Raw genomic sequence first — 17463 nt, forward strand, 5'->3', positions numbered from 1 at the left:
TTGTGATTTCTGTGGTTTTTGGGGTATCTGTGTGTTTTGGGGTTTCTGTGTAATTCAGGGTTTCTGTGTGTTTCGGTGTTTCAGTGTATTTCAGGGTTTCAATGTGTTTCGGGGTTTCAGTGTATTTCAGGGTTTCAGTGTGTTTCGTGGTTTCTGTTTATATGAGGGTTTCAGTTGTTCCTGGGTTTCTGTGTATGTCAGGATTTCAGTGAGTTCCGGGCATTCTGTGTACTTCAGGATTTCTGTGTATTTCAGGGTTTCAGTATGTTTTGGGGTTTATGAGTATTTCAGGGTTTCAATGTGTTTCAGTGTTTCATTGTGTTTCAGTGTTTCTGTGTGTTTCGGGATTTCTGTGGTTTTTGGGGTATCTGTGTGTTTCGTGGTTTCTGTGTGTTTCAGGTTTTCTGTGTGTTTCAGTGTTTCTGTCCTTTTTGGGGTTTCACTGTGTTTTGGGGTTTCTGTGTATTTCACGGTTTTTGTGTATTTCACAGTTTCAATGGGTTCCGGGGTTTTCTGTGTGTTTTGGGGTTTCAATTTGTTTCGGGGTTTCAGTGTGTTTCAGGGTTTCTGTGTATTTCAGGAGTTTTGTGTATTTCAGGGTTTCAATGTATTTCAGGTTTTCAATGTGTTCCCAGGGTTTCTTTGTATTTCAGGGTTTCAATGTGTCTCGGGCTTTCTGTGTATGTGAGGGTTTCAGTGTGTTCCATGGTTTCTCTGTCAGTTTCTGGGTGTTTTGGGATTTCTGTGTATTTCAGGGTTTCAATGTTTTTCAGAGTTTCTGTGTATTTCCGGGTTTCTGTGTATTTCAGGGTATCAATACATTCTGGAGTTTCAGTGTGTTTCGGGTTTCGGTGTATTTCAGTGTTTCAACGTGTTTCAGTGTTTCAGTGTTTCAGTGTGTTTCTGGATTTCTGTGGTTTTTGGGGTTTCTGTGGGTTTCGGGTTTTCTGTGTATTTCAGGGTTTCAATGTGTGTCGGTGTTTCAGTGCGTTTCAGTGTTTCTGTATGTTTCGGGATTTCTGTGGTTTTTGGGGTTTCTGCGTGTTTCGGTGTTTCTGTGTATTTTAGGGCTTCTGTGTGTTTCAGTGTTTCTGTCTTTTTTGGGGGTTTGTGCGTGTTTCGCTGTTTCTGTGTATTTCAGGGTTTCTATGTATTTCAGTGTTTCTGTGTATTTCAGAATTTCAATGTGTTTCGGGCTTTCTGTGTATTTGAGGGTTTGAGTGTTTTCCAGGGTTTCTGTGTTTGTCAGAGTTTCTGGGTGTTTTGGGGTTTCGGTGTATTTCAGTGTTTCAATGTGTTTCAGAGCTTCTATGTTGGGCTTCTGTGTATTTCAGGGTCTCAATATGTTCCGGGGTTTCAGTGTGTTTCAGTGTTTCTATGTATTTCAGCGTTTCTGTGTATTTCAGGGTTTCAAAGTGTTTTAGGGTTTGTGTGTGTTTCAGGCTTTCTGTGTATTTCAGGGTTTCAATGTATTTCGATATTCAGTGTGTTTCGGTGTTTAAGGGTATTTCAGGTTTTCAGCGTGTTTCAGGGTTTCTGTATATATCAGTCTTTCCGTGTATTTCAAGGTTTCACTGTTTTCTGGGATTTCAGTGTGTCTCAAGGTTTTTGTGTATTTCACGGTTTTTGTGTATTTCACGGTTTCAAAGGGTTCCGGGGTTTTCTGTGTGTTTTGGGGTTTCAATTTGTTTCGGGGTTTCAGTGTGTTTCAGGGTTTCAATGTATTTCAGGTTTTCAATGTGTTCCAGGGTTTCTTTGTATTTCAGGGTTTCTGTGTATTTCAGGGTTTCAATGTGTCTCGGGCTTTCTGTGTATGTGAGGGTTTCAGTGTGTTCCATGGTTTCTCTGTTTGTCAGAGTTTCTGGGTGTTTTGGGATTTCTGTGTATTTCAGGGTTTCAAAGTTTTTCAGAGTTTCTGTGTATTTCAGGGTATCAATATGTTCCGGGGTTTCAGTGTGTTTCAGGTTTCAGTTTTTTTCAGGGTTTCAATGTGTTTCGGTGTTTCAGTATGTTTCAGGGTTTCTGTGTGTTTCAGGTTATCAATGTGTTTTGGGGTTTCAGCGTGTTTCGGGTTTCTGTGTATTTCAGGGTTTCAATATGTTTCAGAGTCTCAGTGAGTTTGATGTTTTCAGTGTGTTTCGGGGTTTCTGTGTATTTCAGGGTTTTAGTCTGTTTTAGGGTTTCAGTGTATTTCGGTGTTTCTATGTATTTCAGGCTTTCTGTGTATTTCAGTGTTTCAATGTGTTTCGGGCTTTCAGTAAGTTTCAGGATTTCTGTGATATTCAGGGTTTCTGTGTATCTCGGGGTTTCAATGTGTTTCGGGTTTTAAATGTATTTCAGGATTTCTGTGAGTTTCGGAGATTTAGTTTGTTTTGGGGTTTCAGTGTGTTCAGGATTTCTGTGTATTTCCTGGTTTCTATGCATTTCAGGGTTTCAATATGTTCTGGGGTTTCAGTGTGTTTCTGGGTTTCAGTGTATTTCAGGGTTTTAATGCGTTTCCTGGCTTCACCGTGTTTCGGGTTTCTGTGCGTTTCAGGGTTTCAACGTGTTTCGGTGTTTCAGTGTGTTTCTGTGTGTTTCTGGATTTCTGTGGTTTTTGGGGTTTCTGTGGGTTTCGGGTTTTCTGTGTATTTCAGGGTTTCAATGTTTTTCGGTGTTTCAGTGTGTTTCAGTGTTTCTGTGTGTTTCGGGATTTCTGTGGTTTTTGGGGTTTCGCTGTTTCTGTGTATTTCAGGGCTTCTGTGTGTTTCAGTGTTTCTGTCTTTTTTGGGGTTTCTGCATGTTTCAGGGTTTCTATGTGTTTCGGGGTTTCTGTGTATTTCAGGATTTCAATGTGTTTCAGGGATTCAGTGTACTTCAGAGTTTCAGTGTGTTTCGTGGTTTCTGTGTATATGAGGGTTTCAGTTGTTCCAGGGTTTCTCTGTATGTCAGGGTTTCAGTGAGTTCCGGGGTTTCTGTGTACTTCAGGATTTGTGTGTATTTCAGGGTTTCAGTGTGTTTCGGGGTTTATGTGTATTTCAGGGTTTCAATGTGTCTCGGGCTTTCTGTGTATTTGAGGGTTTGAGTGTGTTCCCGGCTTTCTGTGTTTGTCAGAGTTTCTGGGTGTTGTGGGATTTCTTTGTATTTCAGTGTTTCAGTGTGTTTCTGGGTTTCGGCATATTTCAGGGATTCAGTGTGTTTCAGGGTGTCTGTGTACTTCAGGGTTTCAGTGTGTTTCAGGGTTTCTGTATATATCAGTCTTTCCATGTATTTCAGTGTTTTAATGTTTTCTGGGATTTCAGCGTGTCTCAAGGTTTCTGTGTTTTTCAGGGTTGAAGTGTTTTTCAGGGTTTCTGTGTATTTCAGGGTTTCTGTGTATTTCAGGGTTTCTGTCTATTTTTGGAGGTTTTGTATTTCAGGGTTTCAACGTGTTTCGGGGTTTCTGTGTATTTCAGGAGTTTTGTGTATTTCAGGGTTTCAATGTATTTCAGGTTTTCAATGTGTTCCAGGGTTTCTTTGTATTTCAGGGTTTCTGTGTATTTCAGTGTTTCAACGTGTTTCAGAGCTTCTGTGTTGGGTTTCTGTGTAGTTCAGGGTCTCAATATGTTCCGGGGTTTCAGTGTGTTTCGATGTTTCTATGTATTTCAGGGTTTCAAATTGTTTTGGGGTTTGTGTGTGTTTCAGGCTCTCTGTGTATTTCAGGGTTTTAATGTATTTTGAGATTCAGTGTGTTTCGGTGTTTATGTGTATTTCAGGGTTTCTGTGTGTTTCTGGGTTTCGGTATATTTCAGGGCTTCAGTGTGTTTCAGGGTTTCTGTATATATCAGTCTTTCCGTGTATTTCAGGGTTTCAATGTTTTCTGGGATTTCAGTGTGTCTCAAGGTTTCTGTGTTTTTCAGGGTTGAATTCATTTTCCGGATTTCTGTGTATTTCAAGGTTTCTGTGTATTTCACCCTTTCGTTGGGTTCTGGGATTTTCAGTGTGTTTCGGAGTTTCTGTGTGTTTCGGGTTTTCTGTGTGTTTCAGTGTTTCTGTCCTTTTTGGGGTTTCAATGTGTTTTGGGGTTTCTGTGCAATTCAGGGTTTCTGTGTGTTTCGGGGTTTCAGTGTATCTCAGGGTTTCAGTGTGTTTTGTGGTTTCTGTGTATGTGAGGGTTTCAGTTGTTCCAGGGTTTCTGTGTATGTCAGGGTTTCAGTGAGTTCCGGGGTTTCTGTGTGCTTCAGGATTTCTGTGTATTTCAGGGTTTCAGTATGTTTCAGGGTTTCTGTGTAATTCAGGGTTTCAATGTGTTTCGTGGTTTCTGTTTATATGAGGGTTTCAGTTGTTCCAGGGTTTCTGTGTATGTCAGGGTTTCAGTGAGTTCCGGGCTTTCTGTGTACTTCAGGATTTCTGTGTATTTCAGGGTTTCAGTATGTTTTGGGTTTTATGTGTATTTCAGGGTTTCAATGTGTCTCGGGCTTTCTGTGTATTTGAGGGTTTGAGTGTGTTCCAGGGTTTCTGTGTTTGTCAGAGTTTCTGGGTGTTTTGGAGTTTCTGTGTATTTCAGTGTTGCAATGTGTGTCAGAGCTTCTGTGTTGGGCATCTGTGTATTTCAGGGTCTCAATATGTTCCAGGGTTTCAGTGTGTTTCGGTGTTTCTGTATTTCAGTGTTTCACTGTATTTCAGGGTTTCTGTGTATTTCAGCGTTTCATCGTGTTTCAGTGTTTCGGTGTATTTCAGGATTTCTGTGTGTTTCAGGGTTTCAATATGTTCCGCGTTTTTGTCTATTTCTGGGTTTCAGTGTGTTTTGGGATTTCTGTTTATTTCAGTTTTTCTGTGTTTTTCTGGGTTTTAATGTATTGGGGTTTCTGTGCATCTTGTGGTTTCTGTCTATTTCGGGTTTCAATTTGTTTCGGGGTTTCTGTGTATTTCAGGGTTTCTGTGTGTTTTGGGGTTTCTATCTATATCAGTCTTTCTATTTTTTCAGGGTTTCAGTGTTTTCTGGGTTTTCAGTGTATTTCAGGCTTTCTGTGTATTTCAGTGTTTCAGTGGGTCCCGGCATTTTCAGTGTGTTTCGAGTTTTCTGTGTATTTCAGGGTTTCAATGTGTTTCGGGGATTCTGTGTGTTTCAGGGTTTCTGTGTGTTTCGGGGTTTCTGTGGTTTTTGGGGTTTCAGCATGTTTTGGGTTTCTGTGTATTTCAGGGTTTCAATGTATTTCAGTGTTTCAGTGTGTTTCAGGATTGCTGTGGTTTTTCGGGTTTCTATGTATTTCAGGGTTTCTGTGTGTTTTGGGCTTTCTGTGTATGTCAGGGTTTCAATGTATTTTGGGTTTTCTGTGTATTTCTGGGTTTCAGTGTGTTTCGTGGTTTCTGTGTATATGAGGGTTTCAGTTGTTCCAGGGTTTCTGTGTATGTCAGGGTTTCAGTGAGTTCCGGGGTTTCTGTGTACTTCAGGATTTCTGTGTATTTCAGGGTTTCAGGGTGTTTTGGGGTTTATGTATATTTCAGGTTTTTAATGTGTCTTGGGCTTTCTGTTTATTTGAGGGTTTGAGTGTGTTCCAGGGTTTCTGTGTTTGTCAGAGCTTCTGGGTGTTTTGGGGTTTCTTTGTATTCCAGTGTTTCAATGTGTTTCAGAGCTTCTGTGTTGGGTTTCTGTGTATTTTAGCGTCTCAATATGTTCCGGGGTTTCAGTGTGTTTTGGTGTTTCTGTATATATCAGTCTTTCCGTGTATTTCAGGATTTCAATGTTTTCTGGGATTTCAGCGTGTCTCAAGGTTTCTGTGTTTTTCAGGGTTGAAGTGTTTTTCGGTGTTTCTGTGTATTTCAGGGTTTCTGTGTATTTCACGCTTTCAATGGGTTCTGGGATTTTCTGTGTGTTTCAGGGTTTCAGTTTGTTTCGGGGTTTCAGGGTTTCTGTCTATTTCAGGAGTTTTGTGTATTTCAGGGTTTCAACGTGTTTCGCGGTTTCTGTGTATTTTAGGGTTTCAGTGTATTTCAGGTTTTCAATGTGTTCCAGGGTTTCTTTGTATTTCAGGGTTTATGTGTATTTCAGGGTTTCAATGTGTCTCGGGCTTTCTGTGTATTTGAGGGTTTGAGTGTGTTCCATGGTTTCTGTGTTTGTCAGAGTTTCTGGGTGTTTTGGGATTTCTGTGTATTTCAGTGTTTCAATGTGTTTCAGAGCTTCTGTGTTGGGTTTCTGTGTATTTCAGGGTCTCAATCTGTTCCGGGGTTTCAGTGTGTTTCGGTGTTTCTATGTATTTCAGCGTTTCTGTGTATTTCAGGGTTTCAAAATGTTTGGTGGTTTCTGTGTGTTTCAGGCTTTCTGTGTATTTCAGGGTTTCAATGTATTTCGAAATTCAGTGTGTTTCGGTGTTTATGTATATTTCAAGGTTTCAGTGTGTTTCTTGGGTTTGGTAGATTTCAGGGCTTTAGTGTGTTTCAGGGTGCCTGTGTTCTTCAGGGTTTCAGTGTGTTTCAGGGTTTCTGTATATATCAGTCTTTCCGTGTATTTCACGGTTTCAATGATTTCTGGGATTTCATTATGTCTCAAGTTTTCTGCGTATTTCATGGTTTCAATGGGTTCCGGGGTTTTTTGTGTATTTCGGGGTTTCAGTGTGTTTCAGGGTTTCTTTGTATTTCAGGAGTTTTGTGTATTTCAGGTTTTCAGTGTGTTTCAGATTTTCAATGTGTTCCAGGGTTTCTTTGTATTTCAGGGTTTCTGTGTATTTCAGGGTTTCAATGGGTTCCGGGGTTTTCTGTGTGTTTTGGGGTTTCAGTTTGTTTCGGGGTTTCAGTGTGTTTCAGGGTTTCTTTGTATTTCAGGAGTTTTGTGTATTTCAGGTTTTCAGTGTATTTCAGATTTTCAATGTGTTCCAGGGTTTCTTTGTATTTCAGGGTTTCTGTGTATTTCAGGGTTTCAGTGTATCTCGGGCTTTCTGTGTATTTGAGGGTTTCAGTGTGTTCCATGGTTTCTGTGTTTGTCAGAGTTTCTGGGTGTTTTGGGGTTTCTGTGTATTTCAGATTTTCAATGTTTTTCCGAGTTTCTGTGTATTTCCGAGTTTCTGTGTATTTCTGGGTATCAATATGTTCCGGAGTTTCAGTGTGTTTCGGGTTTCAGTGTATTTCAGGTTTTCAATGTGTTTCGGTGTTTCAGGGTTTCTGTGTGTTTCAGGGTATCAATATGTTCCGGGGTTTCAATGTGTTTTGGTGTTTCAGTGTGTTTCAGGGTTTCTGTGTGTTTTAGGGTATCAATGTGTTTCGGTGTTTCAGTGAGTTTGATGTTTTCAGTGTGTTTCAGGCTTTCTGTGTATTTCAGGCTTTCTGTGTATTTCAGTGTTTCAATGTGTTTTGGGCTTTCAGTAAGTTTCAGGATTTCTGTGATTTTCTGGGTTTCTGTGTATTTCGGAGTTTCAATGTGTTTCGGGTTTTCAATGTATTTCAGGATTTCTGTGTTTTTCGGAGTTTTAGTTTGTTTCAGAGTTTCAGTGTGTTCAGGATTTCTGTTAATTTCCAGGTTTCTATGCATTTCAGGGTTTCAATATGTTCTGGGGTTTCAGTGTGTTTCTGGGTTTCAGTGTATTTCAGGGTTTTAATGCGTTTCCTAGTTTCACCGTGTTTTGGGGATTCTGTGTATTTCAGGGTTTCTGTGTGTTTCAGGGTTTCTGTGGTTTTTTGGGTTTCACCGTGTTTCGGGTTTCTTTGCATTTCAGGGTTTCAATGTGTTTCGGTGCTTCAGTGTGTTTCAGTTTTTCTGTGTGTTTTGGGATTTCTGTGGTTTTTGGGGTTTCTGTGTGTTTCGGGGTTTCTGTGTATTTCAAGGATCATGTGTGTTTCAGTGTTTCTGTCTTTTTTGGGGTTTCACTGTATTTTGGGGTTACTGTGTATTTCAGGGTAGCTGTGTGTTTTTGGGGTTTCTGTGTATTTCAGGGTTTCAATGTGTTTCGGAGTTTCGGTGTATTTAAGGGTTTCAGTGTGTTTCGTGGTTTTTGTGTATATGAGGGTTTCAGTTGTTCCAGGGTTTCTGTGTATGTCAGGGTTTCAGTGAGTTCCGGGGTTTCTGTGTGTTTCAGGATTTGTGTGTATTTCAGGGTTTCAGTATGTTTTAGGGTTTATGTGTATTTGTGGGTTTGAGTGAGTTCCAGGGTTTCTGTGTTTGTCAGAGTTTCTGGGTGTTTTGGGATTTCTGTGTATTTCAGTGTTTCAATGTTTTTCCGAGTTTCTGTGTATTTCTGGGTTTCTGTGTATTTCAGTGTATCAATATGTTCCGGAATTTGTGTGTTTCGGGTTTCAGCGTATTTCAGGGTATCAATATGTTCCGGGGTTTCAGTGTGTTTCAGGTTTCAGTTTTTTTCAGGGTTTTAATGTGTTTTGGTGTTTCAGTGTGTTTCAGGGTTTCTGTATGTTTCAGGGTATCAATGTGTTTCGGGGATACAGCGTGTTTCGGGTTTCTGTAAATTTCAGTGTTTCAATGTGTTTCGGTGTTTCAGTGAGTTTGATGTTTTCAGTGTGTTTCGGGGTTTCTGTGTATTTCAGGCTTTCTGTTTATTTCAGTTTTTCAATGTGTTTTGGGGTTTCAGTATGTTTCACGATTTCTGTGATTTTCAGGGTTTCTGTGTATTTCGGGGTTTCAATGTGTTTTGGGGTTTCAATGTATTTCAGGATTTCTGTGTGTTTCGGAGTTTTGTTTGTTTCAGGGTTTCAGTGTGTTCAGGATTTCTGTGTATTTCCAGGTTTCTATGCATTTCAGTGTTTCAATATGTTCTGGGGTTTCAGTGTATTTCAGGGTTTTAATGTGTTTCCTGGTTTCACCGTGGTTTGGGTTTCTGTGCATTTCAGGGTTTCAATGTGTTTCAGTGTTTCATTGTGTTTCAGGGTGTCTGTGTATTTTAGGGTTTCTGTGTACTTCATGGTTTGTGTGTATATAAGATTTTCAGCGCGTTTCTGGGTTTCTGTGTATTTCAAGGTTTCTGTGTATTTCAGGGTTTTTGTGTGTTTCAGGGTTTCTGTGTGTTTCGGTGTTTCAGTGTGTTTCAGCGTTTCTGTGTGTTTCTGGGTTTCTGTGTATTTCAGGTTTTCAAAGTGTTTTGGGGTTTCTGTGTGTTTCAGGGTTTCTGTGTATTTCATGGTTTCAAAGTGTTTTAGGGTTTCTGTGTATTTCAGGGTTTCTGTGTATTTCATGGTTTCAAAGTGCTTTGGGGTTTCTGTGTGTTTCCGGCTTTCTGTGTGTTTCTGTGTTTCTGTGTATTTCAGGGTTTCAGTGTGTTTCGGGATTTCTGTCTATGTCAGTCTTTGTGTATTTCAGGGTTTGAATTATGTCTCGGCTTTCAGTGTGTCTCAAGGTTTCTGTGTTTTTCAGGGTTGAAATGTTTTTCACGGTTTCTGTGTATTTCATGGTTTCTGTGTATTTCAGGTTATCAATGGGTTCCAGGGTTTTCTCTGTGTTTTGAGTTTTCTGTGTATTTCAGGGTTTCAATGTGTTTTGGGGTTTCAGTGTCTTTCGGGTTTTTAGTGTGCTTCGTGGTTTTAGTGTATTTCAGGGTTTCAATGTGTTTCAGAGTTTTTGTATTTCAGTGTTTCACTGTATTTCATTGTTTCTGTGTATTTCAACGTTTCATTGTGTTTCAGTGTTTCTGTGTATTTCAGGATTTCTGTGTGTTTCAGGGTTTCAATATGTTCCGGGTTTTTGTTTATTTCTGGGTTTGTGTGTTTCGGGGTTTCTGTTTATTTCAGGATTTCTGTGTGTTTCAGCGTATCAATATGTTCCGGGTTTTTGTTTATTTCTGGGTTTCAGTGTGTTTCGGGGTTTCTGTTTATTTCAGGGTTTCTGTGTTTTTCTGGGTTTTAACATGTTTCGGCATTTCTGTGCATCTCATGGTTGCTGTGTAATTTGGGTTTCAATTTGTTTTGGGGTTTCTGTGTATTTCAGCGTTTCTGTGTGTTTCGGGGTTTCTGTTTATATCAGTCTTTCTATGTATTTCAGGGTTTCAGTGTTTTCTGGGTTTTCAGTGTATTTCAGGCTTTCTGTGTATTTCAGTGTTTCAGTGGGTCCCGGCATTTCAGTGTGTTTCGAGTTTTCTGTGTATTTCAGGGTTTGAATGTGTTTCGGGGATTCTGTGTATTTCAGGGTTTCTGTGTGTTTCGGGGTTTCTGTGGTTTTTGGGGTTTCAGCGTGTTTCGGGTTTCTGTGTATTTCAGGGTTTCAGTCTGTTTCCGGGTTTCTGTGTGTTTCAGGGTATCAACGTGTTTTGGGGTTTTAGCGTGTTTCGGGTTTCAGTGTATTTCAGGGTTTCAATGTGTTTCGGTGTTTCAGGGTTTCTGTGTGTTTCAGGGTATCAATGTGTTTCGGGGTTTCAGCGTGTTTTGGGGTTTCTGTGTATTTCAGGGTTTTAGTCTGTTTTAGAGTTTGTGTGTTTCGGTGTTTCCACGTATTTCAGGCTTTCTGTGTATTTCAGTGTTTCAGTGCGTTTCGGGGTTTCTGTGCATTTCAGGCTTTCTGTGTATTTCAGTGTTTCAATGTGTTTTGGGCTCTCAGTAAGTTTCAGGATTTCTGTGATTTTCAGGGTTTCTGTGTATTTCGGGGTTTCAATGTGTTTCGGGTTTTCAATGTATTTCAAGATTTCTGTGTGTTTCGGAGTTTTAGTTTGTTTCGGGGTTTCAGTGTGTTCAGGATTTCTGTGTATTTCCAGGTTTCTATGCATTTCAGGGTTTCAATATGTTCTGGGGTTTCAGTGTGTTTCTGGGTTTCAGTGTATTTCAGGGTTTTAATGCGTTTCCTGGTTTTGCCGTGTTTCGGGTTTCTGTGCATTTCAGGGTTTCAATGTGTTTCAGTGTTTCAGTGTGTTTCAGGGTGTCTGTGTATTTTAGGGTTTCTGTGTATTTCATGGTTTGTGTGTATATAAGATTTTCAGTGTGTTTCTGGGTTTCTGTGTATTTCAGGGTTTTCGTGTGTTTCAGGGTTTTCGTGTGTTTCGGTGTTTCTACGTATTTCAGCGTTTCTGTGTATTTCACGCTTTCAATGGGTTCCGATGTTTTCTGTGTGTTTCAGGGTTTCAGTTTGTTTCGGGGTTTCAGTGTGTTTCAGGGTTTCTGTGTATTTCAGGAGTTTTGTGTATTTCAGGGTTTCAACGTGTTTCGGGGTTTCTGTGTATTTCAGGGTTTCAATGTATTTCAGGTTTTCAGTGGGTTTCAGGGTTTCTATTTATTTTAGAGTTTCTATGTATTTCAGGGTGTGTGTGTATTTCAGATTTTCAGTGTGTTTCGGGGTTTCTGTGATTTCAGGGTTCCAGTGTATTTCAGGGTTTCTGTGTGTTTCGGTGTTTCTGTGCATTTCAGTGTTTCAAAGTGCCTTAGGGTTTCTGTGTGTTTCAGGCTTTCTGTGTGTTTCCGGGTTTCAGTATATTTCAGGGCTTCAGTGTGTTTCGAGCGTACTGTGTATTTCAGGGTTTCATGTGTTTTGGGATTCTGTATATATCAGTCTTTCTGTGTATTTCAGGGTTTGAATTATTTCTGGGGTTTCAGTGTGTCTCAAGGTTTCTGTGTTTTTCAGGGTTGAAGTGTTTTTCAGGGTTTCTGTGTATTTCATGGGTTTCTGTATATTTCAGGGTATCAATGGGTTCCGGGGTTTTCTCTGTGTTTCGGGTTTTCTGTGTATTTCAGGTTTTCAATGTGTTTCGGGGTTTCAGTGTCTTTCGGGTTTTTAGTGTGCTTCGTGGTTTTAGTGTATTTCAGGGTTTCAATGTGTTTCGGGGTTTCTGTATTTCAGTGTTTCACTGTATTTCAGTGTTTCTGTGTATTTCAGTGTTTCATCGTTTTCAGTGTTTCTGTGTATTTCAGTGTTTCATCGTTTTCAGTGTTTCTGTGTATTTCAGGATTTCTGTGTGCTTCAGGGTTTCAATATGTTCCGAGTTTTTGTCTATTTCTGGGTTTCAGTGTGTTTCGGAGTTTCTGTTTATTTCAGGGTTTCAGGGTTTTAATGTGTTTCGTGGTTTCTGTGCATCTCATGGTTTCTGTGTAATTTGGGTTTCAATTTGTTTCAAGGTTACTGTGTTTTTCAGAGTGTCTGTGTGTTTCAGGATTTCTGTGGTTTTTGGGGTTTCTGTGTGTTTTAGGTTTTCTGTGTATTTCAGGGCTTCTGTCTTTTTTGGGGTTTCACTGTGTTTTGGGGTTTCTGTGTATGTCAGGGTTTCAGTATGTTTCGGGGTTTATGTGTATTTCAGGATTTCAATGTGTCTCGGGCTTTCTGTGTATTTGAGAGTTTGAGTGTGTTCCAGGGTTTCTGTGTTTGTCAGAGTTTCTGGGTGTTTTGGGGTTTCTGTGTATTTCAGTGTTTCAGTGTGTTTCAGAGCTTCTGTGTTGGGTTTCTGTGTATTTCAGGGTCTCAATATGTTCCAGGGTTTCGGTGTTTCTATGTTTTTCAGCGTTTCTGTGTATTTCAGGGTTTCAATGTGTTTTGGGGTTTGTGTGTGTTTCAGTCTTTCCCTGTATTTCAGGGTTTCAATATATCTCGAGATTCAGTGTGTTTCGGTGTTTATGTGTATTTCAGGGTTTCAGTGTGTTTCTGGGTTTTGGTATATTTCAGGGCTTCAGTGTGTTTCAGGGTGTCTGTGTACTTCAGGGTTTCAGTGTGTCTCAAGGTTTCTGTGTTTTTCAGGGTTGAAGTGTTTTTCGGTGTTTCTGTGTATTTCATGCTTTCAATGGGTTCTGGAGTTTTTTGTGTGTTTTGGGGTTTCAGTTTGTTTTGGGGTTTCAGTGTGTTTCAGGGTTTCAGTGTATTTCAGGAGTTTTGTGTATTTCAGGGTTTCAACGTGTTTTGGGTTTCTGTGTATTTCAGGGTTTCAGTGTATTTCAGGTTTTCAATGTGTTCCAGGGTTTCTTTGTATTTCAGGGTTTCTGTGTATTTTAGGGTTTCAATGTGTTTCGGTGTGTCAGTTTCTTTCGGGTTTTTAGTGTGCTTCGTGGTTTTAGTGTATTTCAGGGTTTCTGTGTATTTCAGGGTTTCAGTGTATTTCAGGTTTTCAATGTGTTCCAGGGTTTCTGTGTATTTCAGGGTTTCAGTGTGTCTCGGGCTTTCTGTGTATTTGAGGGTTTCAGTGTGTTCCATGGTTTCTGTGTCTGTCAGATTTTCTGGGTGTTTTGGGGTTTCTGTGTATTTCAGGGTTTCAATGTTTTTCAGAGTTTCTGTGTATTTCCGGGTTTCTGTGTATTTCAGGGTATCAATATGTTCCGGGGTTTCAGTGTGTTTCGGGTTTCAGTTTTTTTCAGGCTTTCAATGTGTTTCGGTGTTTCAGTGTGTTTCAGGGTTTCTGTGTGCTTCAGGGTATCAATGTGTTCGGGTTTTCAGCATGTTTCGGGTTTCTGTGTATTTCAGCGTTTCAATGTTTTTTCGGTGTTTCAGTGAGTTTGAGTTTTTCAGCGTGTTTCGGTGTTTCTATGTATTTCAGGCTTTCTGTTTATTTCAGTGTTTCAATGTGTTTCGGGGTTTCAGTAAGTTTCAGGATTTCTGTGATTTTCAGGGTTTGTCTGTATTTCGGGGTTTCAATGTGTTTCGGGTTTTCAATGTATTTCAGGATTTCTGTGTGTTTCGGAGTTTTGTTTGTTTCGGGGTTTCAGTGTGTTCAGGATTTCTGTGTATTTTCAGGTTTCTATGCATTTCAGGGTTTCAATATATCCTGGGGTTTCAGTGTGTTTCTGGGTTTCAGTGTATTTCAGGGTTTTAATGCGTTTCCTGGTTTCACCGTGTTTCGGGTTTCTGTGCATTTCAGGGTTTCAATGTGTTTCAGTGTTTCATTGTGTTTCAGGGTGTCTGTGTATTTTACGGTTTCTGTGTATTTCATGGTTTTTGTGTATATAAGATTTTCAGCGTGTTTCTGCGTTTGTGCGTGTTTCAGGGTTTCTGTGTATTTCAGTGTTTCTGTGTATATCAGGGTTTTAGTCTGTTTTAGGGTTTCAGTGTGTTTCGGTGTTTCTATGTATTTCAGGCTTTCTGTGTATTTCAGTGTTTCAATGTGTTTCGGGCTTTCAGTAAGTTTCAGGATTTCTGTGATTTTCAGGGTTTCTGTGTATTTCGGGGTTTCAATGTGTTTTGGGTTTTCAATGTATTTCAGAGTTTTGTTTGTTTCGGGGTTTCAGTGTGTTCAGGATTTCTGTGTATTTCCAGGTTTCTATGCATGTCAGGGTTTCAATATGTTCTGGGGTTTCTGTGTGTTTCTGGGTTTCAGTGTATTTCAGAGTTATAAAGCGTTTCCGGGTTTCACCGTGTTTCGGGTTTCTGTGCGTTTCAATGTGTTTCAGTGTTTGTGTCTTTCAGGGTGTCTGTGTATTTTAGGGTTTCTGTGTATTTCATGGTTTGTGTGTATATAAGATTTTCAGCGTGTTTCTGGGTTTCTGTGTATTTCAGGGTTTCTGTGTATTTCACAGTTTCAATGGATTCCAGGGATTACTGTGTGTTTTGGGCTTTCAGTGTGTTTCAGGGTTTCTGGGTATTTCATGAGTTTGGTATATTACAGGGTTTCAACGTGTTTCGGGGTTTCTGTGTACTTTAGGGTTTCAGTGTATTGCAGGTTTTCAATGTGTTCCAGGGTTTCTATGTATTTCAGGGTTTCTGTGTATTTCAGGGTTTCAATGTGTCTCGGGCTTTCTGTGTATTTGAGGGTTTGAGTGTGTTCCATGGTTTCTGTGTTTGTCAGAGTTTCTGAGTGTTTTTGGGGTTACTGTGTATCAGAGTTGCAAAGTGTTTTGGGGTTTGTGTGTGTTTTGGTGTTTCTACATATTTCAGCGTCTCTGTGTATTTCAGGGTTTAAATGTGTTTTGGGGTTTCTGTGTGTTTCAGTCTTTCCGTGTATTTCAAGGTGTCAATGTATCTCGAGATTCAGTGTGTTTCGGCGTTTATGTGTATTTCAGGGTTTCAGTGTGTTTCTGTGTTTCGGTATATTTCAGGGCTTCAGTGTGTTTCAGGGTGTCTGTGTACTTCAGGGTTTCAGTGTGTTTCACGGTGTCTGTGTACTTCAGGGTGTCTGTGTGTTTCCGGGTTTCTGTATATATCAGTCTTTCCGTGTATTTCAGGGTTTCAATGTTTTCTGGGATTTCAGTGAGTCTCAAGGTTTCTGTGTTTTTCAGGGTTGAAGTGTTTTTCAGGGTTTCTGTGTATTTTATGGTTTCTGTGTATTTCAGGGTATCAATGGGTTTTGGGGTTTTCTCTGTGTTTCGAGCTTTCTGTGTATTTTAGGGTTTCAATGTGTTTCGGTGTGTCAGTTTCTTTCGGGTTTTTAGTGTGCTTCGTGGTTTTAGTGTATTTCAGGGTTTCTGTGTATTTCAGGGTTTCAGTGTATTTCAGGTTTTCAGTGTGTTCCATGGTTTCTGTGTCTGTCAGATTTTCTGGGTGTTTTGGGGTTTCTGTGTATTTCAGGGTTTCAACGTTGTTCAGAGTTTCTGTGTATTTCCGGGTTTCTGTGTATTTCAGGGTATAAGTACGTTCCGGGGTTTGAGTGTGTTTCGGGTTTCAGTTTTTTTCAGGGTTTCAATGTTTTTCGGTGTTTCAGTGTGTTTCAGGCTTTCTGTGTGTTTCGGGGTATCAACGTGTTCGGGGTTTCAGCATGTTTCGGGTTTCTGTGTATTTCAGCGTTTCAATGTTTTTCGGTGTTTCAGTGAGTTTGAGATTTTCAGTTTGTTTCGGTGTTCCTGTGCATTTCAGTGTTTCTGTGTATATCAGGGTTTTAGACTGTTTTAGGGTTTCAGTGTGTTTCGGTGTTTCAGTGTGTTTCGTGGTTTCTGTGGTTTTTTACAGTTTCTGTGTGTTTCGGGGTTTCTGTGTATTTCAGGGCTTCTGTGTGTTTCAGTGTTTCTGTCTTTTTTGGGTTTTCACTGTGTTTTGGGGTTTCTGTGTATTTCAGGATTTCTGTGTTTTGGGGTTTCTGTGTATTTCAGGATTTCTGTGTGTTGGGGTTTCTGTGTATTTCAGGGTTTCAGTGTGTTTCGGGGTTTCTGTGTATTTCAGGGTTTCAATGTGTTTCGGGGTTTCAGTGTATTTCAGGGTTTCAGTGTGTTTCGTGGTTTCTGTGTATATGAGGGTTTCAGTTGTTCCAGGGTTTCTGTGTATTCAGGGTTTCAATATGTTTCGGTGTTTCAGTGAGGTTGATGTTTTCAGTGTGTTTCGGGGTTTCTGTGTATTTCAGGGTTTTAGTCTGTTTTAGGGTTTCCGTGTGTTTCGACGTTTCTATGTATTTCAGGGTTTCTGTGTATCTCGGGGTTTCAATGAGTTTCAGGTTTTCAATGTATTTCAGGATTTCTGTGTGTTTCGGAGTTTTAGTTTGTTTCGGGGTTTCAGTGTGTTCAGGATTTCTGTGTATTTCCAGGTTTCTATGCATTTCAGGGTTTCAATATGTTCTGGGGTTTCAGTGTGTTTCTGGGTTTCAGTGTATTTCAGGGTTTTAATGCGTTTCATGGTTTCACCGTGTTTCGGGTTTCTGTGCATTTCAGGGTTTCAATGTGTTTCAGTGTTTCATTGTGTTTCAGGGTGTCTGTGTATTTTAGGGTTTCTGTGTATTTCATGGTTTGTCTGTACATAAGATTTGCAGTGTGTTTCTGGGTTTCCGTGTATTTCAGGGTTTTTGTGTGTTTCAGGGCTTCTGTGTGTTTCGGTGTTTCTGTGCATTTCAGGGTTTCAATGAGTTTCGGGGTTTCAGCGTATTTTGGGTTTCTGTGTATTTGAGGGTTTCAATGTGTTTCAGTGTTTCATTTTGTTTCAGTGTTTCTGTGTGTTTCGGGATTTCTGTGGTTTTTGGGGTATCTGTGTGTTTCAGGGTTTCTGTGTGTTTCGGGTTTTCTGTGTGTTTCAGTGTTTCTGTCCTTTTTGGGGTTTCACTGTGTTTTGGGGTTTCTGTGTAATTCAGGGTTTCTGTGTGTTTCGGTGTCTCTGTGTATTTCAGGGTTTCAATGTGTTTCGGGGTTTCAGTGTATTTCAGGGTTTCAGTGTGTTTCGTGGTTTCTGTTTATATGAGGGTTTCAGTTGTTCCAGGGTTTCTGTGTATGTCAGGGTTTCAGTGAGTTCCGGGCTTTCTGTGTACTTCAGGATTTTTGTGTATTTCAGGGTTTCAACGTTTTTCGGGGTTTCTGTGTATTTCAGGGTTTCAGTGTATTTCAGTTTTTCAATGTGTTCCAAGGTTTCTTTATATTTCAGTGTTTCTGTGTATTTCAGGGTTTCAATGTGTCTCGGGCTTTCTGTGTATTTGAGCGTTTGAGTGTGTTCCAGGGTTTGTGTGTTTGTCAGAGTTTCTGGGTGTTTTGGAGTTTCTGTGTATTTCAGTGTTGCAATGTGTGTCAGAGCTTCTGTGTTGGGCTTCTGTGTATTTCAGGGTCTCAATATGTTCTGGGGTTTCAGTGTGTTTCACTGTTTCTATGTATTTCAGAGTTTCTGAGTATTTCAGGGTTTCAAAGTGTTTTGGGGTTTGTGTGTGTTTCAGGCTTTCTGTGTATTTCAGGGTTTCAATGTATTTCGATATTCAGTGTGTT

At 40.1% G+C, this 17463-nt stretch overlaps 1 protein-coding gene across 3 annotated transcripts in view; it reads left to right on the plus strand.

Moving 5' to 3' along the window:
* LOC121284848 (tensin) overlaps window positions 1-17463 on the plus strand; it is a 738828-nt gene that overhangs the window by 635073 nt on the left and 86292 nt on the right. The gene's annotated exons all lie outside the window — the stretch shown is intronic.

The sequence above is a fragment of the Carcharodon carcharias genome, chromosome 12 (genome assembly GCF_017639515.1).
Source record: "Carcharodon carcharias isolate sCarCar2 chromosome 12, sCarCar2.pri, whole genome shotgun sequence".
Taxonomy (NCBI): domain Eukaryota; kingdom Metazoa; phylum Chordata; class Chondrichthyes; order Lamniformes; family Lamnidae; genus Carcharodon; species Carcharodon carcharias.